The following is a 15638-nucleotide window of genomic DNA, read 5'->3' as shown; positions in this document are numbered from 1 at the left end:
TTTTAGTGAATAAAAATTATGTATTAAACCCTGATTACAATTACTAAATTATTAATATGGTAGATGTATCTAAATATAAAACAAAGAATGAATCCAAACATGTCTTCTGTAAAACCCAGGCTCATAAACATGTTATTGAAATGCAATTAGCCCCACCTGATATCCCACTATTTTCCTCCCATTCTATCACTCCAAAGTTTCAATAATTAAAAATATTCTCAACATATCCTACCTCGCTTTTAGAAACAAATAAAAATATTTATGAACACTAAAATTTAACACAGCATACGGCCTTAGCATATTGCATACTTACTCACAACATTTAGGATTTGAATTTCCAGGAATTTCTCAGTATATAGGAAAATGCACAACTGCCAAGACTGAAAATCTATAAGCAATTTAAACCATGACATTAAGGCACTCTAATTACATTAATTTTCCTCTACTGCACACATAGTTTATACTCAGTTAGAAGGCTTAAGTGATAAAAAATACATGCAATATATGAGAATACACAAATTAATAATATCTAAAGGAAATTGTAAAAAATTTTGTTTGTGAGATGTAAAAATATGTTTAGCCAAATATTGCATTTTTTCATGATTTTAATAGTCAATGTAATTTATTTACCATAGATATATATGGCCACAAACATATTCATGTAATCAGAAATGATGGCAAACAAGACAAATAAATAATAATTTATGACCGAGGATAACCTACATCACACAACACAGCAAGGAGACACTTTGAGAGTAATAGTTTTCGTTGTATAAATCATAACATAAAACCCATTTTATACTTTGTTTACTTTTTAAAATCCTCTGAAATATATTAAGCTAATTATTATTTTCCAAATAAGCTAAGTGATTCTTAATGGAAGATTTGAAAAAACATGTAAGATATTTTTCTTACAACTGCATGAATATATTTAAATTTGCAATGTGAATTCCAGTCTATTTTTTTTTTTTTTTTTTTTTCAGTATGTAACTGTTTCACTAAAAGAGAATTCACAGATTAAGCCATTTGCACTATGGCATTTTTCCTTGCTCTCCAGACTTATGTAACATAATACTTTTGCTCAAAACATCCTATTCTCCTTAATAGCACTATCACAATTATAATAACTAAATCTTTAGTTATAATTATTTTTAACTTACATATTTTTGCCAGAATGTAAGCTCTATGAGGGCAATTGCGGCATCGTTCTTGTCTACCGCAGTAACTCAGTGCCTACCATAATGCCTGGCATACGACAGGATAGCAATGAATACTTGTTAATAAATCAGTTTAATTTATATATTGACATATTTTAAACTATATGTTTCAGAGATTTAACATGAACCAAGTTACCACATAAAAATACATTAACCCTGTTACTATAGACTCAGCCATTTAATGATGATAGTGTTATAAAAAAAATCCATCTGTATTCTAAAATTTTGAATGAAATTTTCATTGTACTCTTATCCAATTACTGATTAAAAGTAGTACTGATTATTCAGTTGATTGGTTATCTCTGCATTTTGCTTCTCTTCCTTTTACTCCTGGTTCAAGTTTTTGTCCTCTGCTTAATTAATCTTATCTCCCCAAAAATGAGAAGAAAGAGAGAGAAAATAAAATCACTTCATTTCAATTTATTGGTAGAATTAATGGTTTGAAGAGGCTCTTTATTGAATTAGAATACTATGCTATCATTCCATCTTGGTTTTGTTGTAATATTTTTAGCTCCAGAATTTGTAAATAAATCATTACCAATTGGTAAAATATCTCGATAGCATTTGCAATTAAAAATAAGGAATAGCCTATGAAGACAAACTTTAAAAAATATATATATTGAGCTTTCTATAGTACTTTTTTAGGGATGTAAGCACCTCTCATGAGGGTAGTTTAATTTGGATCAAAATAACCAAATATATAAGTTAAGTTATCATTTGTGCTTAAGTGAGTCATTTTTCTCCTAAAGAAATAATCTTAATAATAAAATAATTATTTTCCCAAAAATATGTGTAATTAGTTTTCTAAACAAATCTTGAAATAAAGTTTTCACCACTCTAATCTAAACAGACTCTACACAGTCTAAAGTTCACACCAAAGTGAGAAAAATGAGGTACAACAAGCACACACATATTTAAAAAGCATGAAATGCAATGCTTATCGCCTCATGCTTTCAGGGGCTTTCCAAATCCTGACAAACCTGGCTCAGATTGGTGTTTCTTTTTCGGCAATGGTTTGTCATCACTTAATGTACCATTCACCTTTTTCTGCTGGTCTTCCCATGTAACTTCTAGTATAAATCAAAAAAATAATCAGAGTTTGTCAGAAACATTAGATAATTTGTGTAATAAGAACCTAAAATTACTTCAGGGATCTAATTATTTTTTAATTTTTGTCCCCTAAATTCTCCCATAAACTTTCAGTAGTACGTAGTTAATGTTTTAAATATAGAAATGTGACACTTAAAATTGTTTTATAGATTTCAAAATCCAAAGCATTTAAGTTTACTTCCAGGAAATTCTAAAATCTATTTTCAATAAAAGAATTTTTGAAGGTATGAAGAAAATGATGATTTAAATGATTTGTCAAATAAAGTTTTCTTCTAAGTTGATATTAAATAATTTTATTTTAGAAATAAACATTTTGCTAAACATTATTTTAATGTGGTGAAATGAAATGTTTATATGGAACTAAAATGCAGAGATTTTCATATATATCAAGAGAAAATCCGTAACATTTTAATATATAATAAGATAAGATGGCTATTTATTTTACTACCATATTTAGTACTTTCATTAAACAACAGAAAAATGTATGTGCTATGGGATATTATTTCAATAAAAATTAGTAACTGTTTGGTATCACTGAATATGAGTTACCTGGCTTATCTAAAATCATTTGGAGTTATCTGTAGCATAATATAATATTCATTCATTCAACAAATATATATTCAGCACCTACTATTCATTCAACAAATATATATTCAGCACCTACTATAACCCAGGCATGTCTAGGCACTGGGGATACAACAGCAAAAAAAAAAAAAAAAAAAAAAATAGACAAAAACCTATGCTCTCATAAAGTTTATATTCCAGTGGGAGAAATAAATTATAAACAAGATAAATGAGTAAAATATTTTGTGACAGATATTGATAAGTACTAAGAAGACAAACATGAAGTAGGTAAGAAGTAAATAAAATGTGCAGGGTGTGATGAAAATTTTAATAGACTAGTCATGGAAATCCTCATTAAGAAGGAAGGTTTTGAGTGAAGAACTTAAGGAAGTAAGGGAGTTACCCTATGGTTATTTAGGGAGGGCATTACAGGTAGAAGAACAGCACATGCAAATGTCCTGAGGTGGGAGCATGTCTGACATTTTCTAGGAAAGCACGAAGGTCTCTGTGGCTGGAGCAGAGTAAACAAAAGGGAAAGTCATAGAAGACGAGGTTAAAGAGGGAATGGAATGGAAAGTGGAGGGAGTACAGATCATGTAGGTTCTTGTAGGTCATGTATCAAAAGATTCACTGGTCACCATTTGATCTTAATCTCATAGTAGCATTCATAAACACTTAAGTATACACTTGCTTTTCTTTTTAATCACATGCTTCTAAAGCAGTAAGTCAAGTAGACAGTTACTATCTATGTACATTTTAATCCCCAGGAAGTTTCACCATGCCATAAACAATTCTCTGGTACTTATTCACCTCTGGCCATAAATAGTGAAATACTAACCTATTTTAATATTTTAATATTTAATAATATTAAGCTAAGCAAAACATAAATAGGAAGATAAAAATCACTATCAAAAATGAAAAAATATGCTATACTGCAACATCAAATATGGATGATTTTGGATACACCACTTTGATTACTTATACTGCTAGAAATGACGGCATTAAGTGTAAGGGTTTTCCAGTTCCTAGACCTGAAATAAATGTTATTAATAACGGACATTTGTTCTGGTCCAACATAAATCAGTTACTGCAAGGAAACAAACTTCTTGCTTTGAGAGTTAAATTTACACTTTGGTGTGTAGTTGACCCCCTGATTTCCTAATTGGTAAATAATCTGATAAAGATGCAATATAGTTTTCCCAAGTGGTAAACAATCTGGATAAAGATGCTATATTTGAATCAACTGCTAGTGGAAAGAGAAATCTTAAAACCTTTAAAGAATATACAAATCTTCCGGCAAATTCCAAGACTAGTTTAGCCCTCTTTAGCTAAAAGAACAAAGGAATCATCTGCTCCTTAATCAAAGTTAACCTGTAGTAACACAAAAACAACAGACTAATTTCCCCATGTTGAGGAAAATAATAAACTCATTTATAATACAGTATTTCTTGGTTTTGAATAACCTGCACTTTTGGTTATCTATCAATGTATAATATTTAAGATTTCACAAGCAATAAAGGGTTGTTCCTAAAATAAAATTTTCTAAAATCCTATACATTTGTCATTTAAAAAGTTGTTTCATCTATCACCATTTGATAAAGTTTGTGATGTTCCAAAAAAGAAGGACACGCTACCTTCTGAAGTAAAATTGAGTGTATAGAGGTAGAAATGGCTTGTTTTGAAAATGGTTCAGCCTTTCTATATACCAGTAGAAAGCATTTTCTGAAGTGTGGAGGAAAATACCTTAACATATAATAGGGTTAATTTTTAAACACTTTCTCTGAAATGACAAACATTTTAGTTAAGAAAATCTATTACATGGCAGTAACAACAACAACACAAAACTCATAACCATCCATTTATGGATACCAGACAATATAACAATGAAAGAAGACCTAGATCAAGGCTATCAGTGACATAAAGGAGGTAACAGATATATTACTGGGCTGAGGTGGCTTTTAGGAACATTTCTGCCATTAACTAGCTGTATAACCTTAGACAAATGTCATAGCCCCTCTGCCTCTCATCTGTTACATTTGAGGTAAGAAAGCTGGTCTTGAAATTTCTAAGGTTATTTCCAGCTCTAAAATTAGAGTTCCTCTGGCTTCTTATCACTGATTAGTCAGGTTTTGTGGGAGAGAACCTATACCAGAGATGGTAAAATTAAGACACTGAGTCTAGAAGATTTTCCAGAAGTTCTAAATGTGTCTATTATCAAATCCTATGTTGAAACCCAAGTGTCTATTTTAAAACAGAATTAAAGTCATAAAAAGAACAGAACTGACTACCACCTCATTAATTCCTCACCCAAAACACAATGCTAAGGACAGCTCATACCTAGCCCTATTGGAATTTATAGGTCATATAATTAAAATGAAATATTTAATGTAATTAAAAGCAAACTAGTGGGCTTCCCTGGTGGCGCAGTGGTTAAGAATCTGCCTGCCAATGCAGGGAACACGGGTTCGAGCCCTGGTCTGGGAAGATCCCACATGCCGCGGAGCAACTGGGCCCGTGAGCCACAATTACTGAGCCTGCGCGTCTGGAGCCTGTGCTCGCAAGAAGAGAGGCCGCGATAGTGAGAGGCCCGCGCACCGCGATGAAGAGTGGCCCCCGCTTGCCGCAACTAGAGAAAGTCCTCGCACAGAAACGAAGACACAACACAGCCAAAAATAAATAAATAAATAAATAAAGTCTTTGATCACATCTCCCTTTAAAAAAAAAAAAAAAGAAATAGCAAATGAGGAAAAGCTGGCAATATTAAAAAAAAAAAAGCAAACTAGTTTTATGTCAGGAAAATGCTCAAATTGTTTGAAAAGTGTTTTAGTTACATTAAAGAAAAAATAGCAAAAAAGCTCTAAGTATGCAGCACCTTAAAGATAGTCTTTTCTATTAAAGGACTCTTACGGTAATTTAAAAAATAAAATAGTCTTCTTAATGTTAAATAATAAAGATCTTAAAATTAAAATTTAAGTACAAAGTGGTAGCCCATGATATTGTACATCTACTACCAAAGAGTAAAAGTGAAAAATGCATAATGTAATTTAATTGTAAGTATGACTTTGAAAGAATATGTCACATTGCTCAGATGCAAACTAGAAATCCATTCAAGTACAGAAAACATTTTGTTCTAGGGGGATAATTGCATCAAGTAAATAGTTGTGAATTTAATTTGTAGATAGGGAAGCTTAACAATTGATTTAATAACTATTAGATAATTTGAAGAAACAATTTACTCATGAAGACTTAACTATGAGGTTAAGTGATATTTTAAAAACCCACATTTCTACAAACTAACTATATTCCAGCTAGTTTTCATCACACCATGTAGCCAATCCTATATCAAGACAACAATTTAAAGAGCACAAATTCCTATATTAAAAGATTATGCTTGTATAATACTATGTGTTTCAATGTGCTTTCACATACAGCATCATACTTGATCCTATAAAACACAGAAAGGACCTTCTATCAGGTGGTTTCTACAGGTAAGAAAACAAAGAGCTGATTAATAAGGATAAGAACTAAATAGGTATCTTGGTTCACAAACAATTTCACATGCGTTATCTCATTTGATTCTCAAAATAGCATATTGGGAATAAAAGAGATATGCTAAGATTTCCATTTCTCAGATGAACTAACTTGGGTTAAGGGCCTAGAGTCACAAAGTTGTTCCCTAGAAAAGGCAGGCCCTGAGCCAACGTTCCAAAACCTGTGCTCTTTCTGTAGTACCATATCACCTTCCTAAGATTATGATATTTTCAACAACAAACAGAAGATGGCCTTAGGTTTATATTTAGGAAGCCACAATGACTTGTTTTGAAAAATGGCCGAAGTTTGCAGAAATGTATGAGGTGGAAGGGGTTCTCTCCTAAATCTGATTAGTCAATTGAAGCTCTGGAAGTCTAGAAGAAATAAAATGAGCGAAAGGGGAAGAAAAGAAAAGTAAGGAGGAATGGCCTCCAGGAAGGAAAGGAAAGATTAGGAAAAGAAATTAGAAAATACTTGTTTACAAGTTAAGTGATAGAGTCCATCATATAATTGACTACTGAAATAACCTAAATAGTCATATGTCCTCAGTCTCTTCTCTTTCAAATCCATCGTGTTCATTGTCACCAAGTTATTATTCCATAAGACAGATGTAATTGAATAAAATATATGATAAATTCCTTGCTATTTTAAAGTATCCCTGAATCTCTCTCATTTTAATTTTTGTCAAATTGTCATTTATCTAAGTTGGCAGGGAATGCTGTACTTAGGAAATATCTACCAATGCCACTATAAAATCCACTCCTATCTAGATATCAAATTTGGATGTCAAATTTGGAAATTAAGACATGGTATTGGTATTCTCCTCACTCTAGAAGCATTCATGAGAAAACAGAGAGGCAGCAAAACAAAACCTGTCCACACCCTGTTACCCTAAATGCTATCCAATTCCTTGAATGCTTACAGAAGCAAGCATCCATTATAAAGACTGTCAAAATTATTTTATTATTTTTGGTTCCTTTGTAACCTGTATTTTCCCCCCTCTTCTTCCCATCCTTCCTTCCTCTCCTATTTATAAGGTTATCTATATATGAAATAATGTAGGCAACTATACACTGAGACTCAAAGGAACAAAATATTTTTCCTTCCATCTCATTGTATATCTTTAGGGACTTGACTTGTGAAGGCAGTATATTAGGGTTTAGTTTATAATCCCACAGCAAATGGCTCACTAACAGACAATAGTAGGTTATATCTGTTAAGTTTCCAAAACCAAACCAAACAAACAACAATAACGACATAAGCAATAAATTAAAAACAAAACAATTTGAGACTTTATAATTTATTAGCCATGTCTCCAAAACACTTAGCTTCTGTTAAAAATCCTTACAGGATAGTTTATTATAGAGAAGAGATAACTGAGGTTCAGAGAAATTAAAAGCTTTGCCAGAGAACACATGCTCAGTAGTAGAACTGAGTTTAAGATGCAATTTATTAACTTCCAGTGTAGTTCTCTAAACATTATGAAAAGTCCAAATGGTTTAAACAATTTTGACTTATGCTAAATATTTGCATGTTGAGTTTTACATGTGGATTGAAACGTACAAATGTTGGGCAATATGCAACAATTCATGCTGCAATCCAGTTGATTTCTTTCCTCCTTGTACTGTTTCTTATGCAAGCTATGTGATCAAGAATAGCATCAAGGTTACTATTTTCCTCAAAACTACTAAATAATATGTATTGAATAATTGGTTCAGAGTGATGATCATAATCAGGTTTAGTTTCACTTTAAATCCAAAGTTTTCAGATTCTGTGCTGAAAATACAAAATTATAGCAAGAAATAATTGTACTTATTATGTGACAAGTATTGTTATAAGCAATTTAAATATACCAAATTATTTAAGAAAGTTAATTTATAGCATATCTACATAGCAAGGAATGTTATTTAGAGTAGACAGGGGCTAGTTCAAGGCAGATTTTATCATTATCACCCTCCCAAGGTACCCAGTGCTCTTCCACATTTTCCAGCATCTCTCTCCCTACACCTGACTTTCTCCATTCACAGGCTCTAACTTGCTTCCTATGAAATGTGTGTGTAATAATAACTTGGGTCAGTCCCTAAGGAATATTTACATTTCAGTGTTCTGGAAAGCCTATGCTTTATATTATTAAAATAATTAAGCCATTAAAGAATATCAGAATACTAAGTACTATCACAAGTAGTGGGAGAAATATTTGGGGCTGAAAAAATGCCCATAACACCTCAAAACTTACCTGCTCTATATGTATCATAATCTTAAGAGACTCTATGTAAGTGACATGTTATAAAATAATTTTACCAACTATGTTTCATTTGTTATCATTATATTATTACTGTTTTATTTTTCCCTTGGGAGCTCCCCAAAGCAGGAAATATATCTTATTGATCACTGCATCCTCAATGACTATCTAGTACAACAAACTAAAAATAGCAGCTATCGGTTGAATTGAGCTAAACTGTTAACTAATATCTAAAATAAAACAAATGGTTGAAACACATGCAAGGAGAATGCCATTCATCTGAAAAGGCATGGTATATAAATGCACAAGATTGGGAGTCAAGACTAGAGGTCTGCTCCTATGTGGACTGAAGAAAGCTAATTGTCCTCTAGAATTCTACTCCTTTATCAGTAAAGAAAAGCTGTTTTATTAAAAGATTTATAAGGTTCCTTCCAAATCTAAGTCTTGATTCTAAATCTAGGAGCAAAGCTACAGAACACTGATAAATGTCTTGGCAAACTATAGGCAGATGGCTTGGGGCCAGATGGCTCTATAGAACAAATTGGCAGATCTCGATTTAGAAGTCAGAGAATGAACATAAAGTTTCCCATATATCTTTCATGTATTCTTGTTCCCCTGACCTCTCCTCTTAGTCTAGATTTCTATTTCCTTTCTTCCCTTTACAGCCAAACTCTTTAAAAGGTGCCTATACCATCTCCATTTCTCTCCTCTTTCAAATCCACTGTAATTGGCCTTTTACCCGCTACAACTCCACCAAAACTACTCTTAATAAAGGTTAACACAATGACTTCCTATTTGCTAAATCTAGTGATCATTTCTCAGTCTTGATAATTCTCTTCTGCTTCAAGTACTTTCCTTATTTCTATTCAGAGACACTATAATCCATGGTGTCCCCACTACCTCTCCTCCTACTCTTGATGCTCCTCAGTCTCTTCCTGCTTCATTTCTTCAACTTCTAAATGTTAGAATAGTTGAGTTCATAGTCCTTGGACCTCTTCTTTTAGCTACCTACGCTTGTTCTCTCAGTGATGTCAATGGGGCTCATGGTTTTAAGTCTCTCTTTGTAAGGATGAATCCTAAACCTACAACTACAGTCCAAATCTCTAACCTGAAATCCAGAACATATTTCAAACTGCCTGTTTGACATCCTATCCTACATGTCTAACAGCATCTCTAACTTATATCCAAACCTGAGCACCTGATATTCCCACCAAATCTATTAATAGAAACTCCATATTTTCCCACTTACTGAGGCCCAAAACATGGATTTTATCATGGGATCTCTCCTACCCTGTCAGTTAATTCTGTTGGTTCTATCTTTAATATCTATCCAGAATCCAACTACTCCTATCATTCTGGTCTAAGTCACCATCACCTCTTTCCTGGGTTATTGGGAATGCTCCCTAACAGTTCTCCTTGTTTCTAATCTTAATTCTTTCGGGTTATTCTCAATGTAACAATCAAACTGATCTTTTTTAAAAAGAAATGGTATTGTGTCACCTTAATCAAAATCTTCCTATTTCACTCATGGAGGTCAAGAAATAGATAAAAATGACAAATATGTAAATAGACATTGGGAGCTCAGTTAAATTTGTGTGTATTTTTATGGAGAATATTCATTAATTACAATACTTGATATAATCTTATTTATTTTGCTATACTATTTTCACCTTTTCATAATAACGTAGCATATTTTAAGAATTTTATGCTTGGAGAGGTATTAATGAATAATTAACACTCCAAAGTAAGAAGAATTATAAAATTATTTTAGTGCTAAATCGATCTTAAATGTGACATTGTAGACATTATTTATAAAAGATGAAGACTGGGAAGAAAGAGTACATTGAAAACTAAAGGACATTTCAACTAAATTACTGAAGCACAACACTATGCATTTCTTAATTTGGCTCAATAACAAGGGAAATTATTAGAATAAAAAGATATTTTAGAAGGCTGATTTTTTTTTTGATGTAACCATTTTAAAATGCTGACATTCTAAATGAACATGTGTAGCTATATTTGATTATCAATTACTGCAAAACATATACAGTCCTACTGTTTTTTGGTTTTTTTTTCTTGTTTTATAAAGAGCTTTAATCTTTTTGAAAAAAAAAGTTAGGTCAAAATGCATACAATAGGCATTTTATGTAATGTAACTTTAGCTGGCTTTAAAACCAGTCCTACTGTTTTTGACAGACTTAGTTGTGGGGGATGACAGAATTGTCACTTATAATTATAGGAAAAACTAAATATAAGTATTAAAATCAATCATATTTTTTACCTGCCTAGGCAATATAATAATGTATAAAACTGCAAATATTAGTTTTAGTACTGTGAAAAATCTACAAATATCACAAATGTTTGTTTAATACTGTTGAACTCATAATTAAGTTGATTTCTACTTTAAAATATTTTTAAATGGTTCAATTTTAAAATAATTTCTGGGTTGAAAAATATGCATGTTGTGTTTTTCTAAATGCATAATATCATGACCATAACTATCTTCCTCAGAATCTTACTCCTTATTATGACCAACAAAGCAAAACTTTTTAATGCCATACATTTCAATAGAATAGGGTTGTAACAGGATCCAATAATAAGGTAAGTACTTCAGAAACATATTTTGTATTCAGAAATGTATTTAAAAAAGAGCATACACTTTAAATATTGGATAACTTAAATTGGGACTATACTATATTTATATACTATAGTATATACTATACTATATTTAAGAAAGCATATTCATGCACATTACAAATGTCAAAACAGAGTGTCTAATATATAGAAAGGCACTCTTAACTTCATATTAGACTTGCCTTTTTTCCCATTATTAGGTGGGCTTGGTGTTTCTCCCTCATTGTCTTTATAACATTGAAAACAGACAACAGTGATTAATAATTAAGGTCATTAACAACCCAAATAAAAACCAAGCACACCACAAAAGATGACATCACACACCAGAGAAACAAATCCATGCACTAACATGACACCTCACATTAATGAACAGAAGAGTAAAGTATGCCCTTCCTAGCCCGTAAGAAAAGTAATAAAAACAAAAATAAAATGAGGAATGACGAGTCATTTTATAATAAGTTAGGAAGATTGTAGTTACGGTTTTATTCTAAGAACTAATGTAATTTACCAATTTCATTTTGAGAATTAAGTATAGGCGACAAACTGGCTCAATAAATGGGCTTCTTTATCTTAATAAAGTTAAAAATAAATAAAAGTGATATTAATTACTGCTGAAGTCCCCAAACTAATGATATACTAAACAATGACTTCACTGCAAAAGCCAATTCGTGAACAGTATGAAAGCCTTTCGGTATTCGTATGGACTAGTTTCAGATACGTAGGAATGGGCAAGCAGGGAAACATTAACTACACAGCTAAATTAAAATGAAATTCCTTCTTACAGTATTCCCTAAAAATGTTATTCCTATAGCACTTCAGGAAAATGGAAGATGTGTGACATTCTAGTAGTTAGTACACGATATGTTCAGAACAGAGATAGTTATACTTTCTTATTGATATAAATATGCGTCTAAACTTGCCTTTGTTTTCATTACCAGATGTACTCTGATGATTTTTCTCACCTTTATGACTTTAAAAATAGCTACTAAAAAATTCGCAATTGCAGTTTAAGAGGTTTTCTGTCTTAAACCACAAACACTACTGCAAGAATGCATCCATGAAAATACATCTTATGCACAATATACATAATAACATTGCTTTCACACAATGGTAAAGGAGAGAACAAAAGGCACATAAAGTACATGCTACCATTCATGAATACAATACTTTCAGAAATATTCTGACAAAGAAAGTGGCAAAAATTATGGTATGTAAACATAATAGGGGCTTAAAAACACCAAAATGAAGTGTCTTCATTCCATTTAGAAGGAGGACTCTTTGGGGAGAAATTAGGATTGTCAATAAATAGCGCAATACTGAGCTGGGATGAAGATGAAGCTACAGTTAATTGTTCTTAATTTAGAAAAAAGTTTATGGATAAATTATAATAGTTTCTAAAAGTTTCAAGAACTAAAATTTTGTAATTTATATTCTGCTCTATATTTACTTGTAATTTACCTCTAAAAAATCAAAATTGTTGAGAGAAGAGACTAGGACTTCAATGAACCTGCACTCAGTGAAATACAGTGTTTTAGTAAGTACCCAAAAAACATTTTTGAGTAAATATATGAACTGAATGTAAGGCTGGGGTAAAGGATAAGTATAAATCTTGGTGAGAGGCATTGTCTATAATTTCAGTTTGATTTAAACAATAAGGAGAATGTTCAAACAGGTAAATTAAATACCCTGATAAGTTACCTAGCTAGCTCATGTAATATCTTTCCACTAATAAATTTAAGTAATTATTTTAAAATTAGTACTGAACAATCTGTTCTTTATTCTGTATTTATAAATTTGGAGCGTAAAGTCTTACGTGAAATAGAAAAGTCATACTTCTAAAACATTCGATTATTTATTTTGGACACACAGTCAGACAGACCTGCCTTGACCTCTTCACCCTGCTTTTCTCCCCCCTGCTCTTCCACATGCCCAGTTACTTCATTAACTTCTGTATATGCAAAAGTAAAAGTAAGGAAAAGGATAAGACCAGATATGTACATCTGTTACTCTTAAGTAAAACAAAACAACAAATTTCAAATTATTCATGATATGAGTGATTATAAGGAGACAAATAGATTATTTTTAATGAGTTTCTGACATATTATGGAAGCACATAAGTATACTGTTAATAAATTATCTTACTGTCTCCTTTTATAACTTTGATTTATAAAAGGAATTGTGGCCCATAAGTATTTGTAATATGTAATAACTGTAAGACAGGCAAAATACTTCATCTATAAACTTGATATACTCTTAGAAAAATAATACTATATAACTTTTCTTCTAGAGAAACAAAAAATAATATTATAAACTCATTTTTATTTTTATAAAATGCCAGTACATCAAAGTTAGGGGTAAATTAAAAATAATAATGCCTTACAGTTGTTTAGTACATTGTACTTTCATTATATTGTTTCTATTTTCTCTGACTCTCAGACAAAAAGAAGATGACTAATACTGTACCACTGTCAAGACCAACAAATATAAGGTTTTAAATTAATTAACAGACTAAAATATATCCCAGGTCAAAATGAATTAAATTAGGACTTGCTCATTTTTCAGCTATTGAACAGGATCAGAAAATAAACATGTCATTTCTTTAATTCTAAAACAGTGTCACTAAATTATAACGTCTGACAACTTTTTAAGAGATAATCCAAACATAATTCGATTTAGACCATTAATCCATAGTCAATATTGGGTTATACCTTTAACTTCAGTTAGAAGTTGAAGACTTCTAAAAGAGATATTATATATTGCCTTTAAAGCTAAAGAAAAGATACAATCATGTATTTGCTGGAGTCTTTATATCAATATTTATGAAAACACTGCTAAAATCATTCACACTTTTAAGCAAAACAAAACAACCAAAACTCCCCAAATCCTTTTATTTCATACTGGAAAGAATAAGAGAGGTTTTTGACTCTCCTCCCTTTTATTTATAAAAATGGAAAAGTCACAATTAGAGACATTATAGGAAAACTGTGGTTTTTATAGATTCTATAGGGCAAAACCAGATAGAAAATAGAATGTTTGTTGACAAGCCCATGAAAAACTTCCCTGACCTTCAATATCAGCTTTAATGTCAGTTTTTTTGGTATATTTATTATTACAAAGAACGGAACAACTCATATCTCAATGGACTATTGCTAAAGATATTAAAACTGAATTTAGAAAAAATTATGGCATGAATTATGTTTCTGACTTCATATGCCAACAAATGATGCCAAAACTCTATCTTTAAAAATTGTGGGGAGAGGAGACAAAAGATTCTGTATGTATTACAAAACTTTCCTTATGGAAAGTACTTTTAAAATTATACACTCCCATTTTTATGTAAATAATTGACAACTATAGAAATGCTAATATCTTTTTATCAGGCTGTATAACAGACCATTAGTCACGATAGCACTGAGTTGTTTACAATCATAGTTCATAGTACATAGTAAATAAAAAGGACCACAAAATAGGAGTTGATAAATCATTCAACTACAACTAACAAGATCACAACTTGTTCTAAGTTATGTAAGGCAATAAAAGTACTGCTGCTCAAATGCAATGCACTTAAAAATGTGTTACAAATATGAATTTTACTATAAACATATATAGAATTACAAGATTATTTTAATGGTACTTTTTACACTATTTGAAGTAGCTTTTCAATTTGTAAATAAATATTTCATGCATTCATTCAACAAATATTTATTGAGGGCCTATAATGTGCCAGGCATTATTCTATGTGCTGGAGATTGATCAGTAAATAAAACAGTTAACAATTCTTCAAAGTTACAAAGTCAATTGCAGAATTCTATAATCAGCAGAGGAATTTTTATTGTCCTGGTAAACGTATGACACTCCATATATCATGACTCAATATTTTCTCTTGAGTCATAATGTAGCATTGACAATCTAACTGTACATATTTAACTTTGTTACACTATAAACAGTCTTGCTACAACATGAAAAATGATGCAGGAAATACAAAGCACAATCACTATCTAATGCAATAACTTTCTTTTCTAGAAAGCCAAATTTAATCATTGAAAGATCATCATAAATACAAAATGAAATATATGATGATAAATATAACTAGACTAGGTGTACATCCTCAATGACATAAACACAGACTGCAATTGATATCTTTGGTTAAAGTCTTACACAAAACATCAAATTCTATTTAAAAAGCAAATTTTTTAAAAAAGAAAATTTTACCTTGCAATTTAAAAGAAGTTAAATTCTTTGCATTCTTACTTGATTGAATCAAAAAATTTAACTCCTTTGTATATTTTCCAAGTAAAACAGAAGTCAAATACTTTACCGGAATCATAAAACAAAGTAAT

General features: G+C 31.1%; 1 protein-coding gene across 38 annotated transcripts in view; it reads right to left on the bottom strand.

The window, feature by feature from the left end:
• Window positions 1-15638, bottom strand: part of RIMS2 (regulating synaptic membrane exocytosis 2) — a 596440-nt gene that overhangs the window by 174283 nt on the left and 406519 nt on the right. The gene's annotated exons all lie outside the window — the stretch shown is intronic.

Source organism: Eubalaena glacialis, chromosome 17, assembly GCF_028564815.1.
Source record: "Eubalaena glacialis isolate mEubGla1 chromosome 17, mEubGla1.1.hap2.+ XY, whole genome shotgun sequence".
Taxonomy (NCBI): domain Eukaryota; kingdom Metazoa; phylum Chordata; class Mammalia; order Artiodactyla; family Balaenidae; genus Eubalaena; species Eubalaena glacialis.
This window is presented reverse-complemented; position numbering and strand designations above follow the sequence as displayed.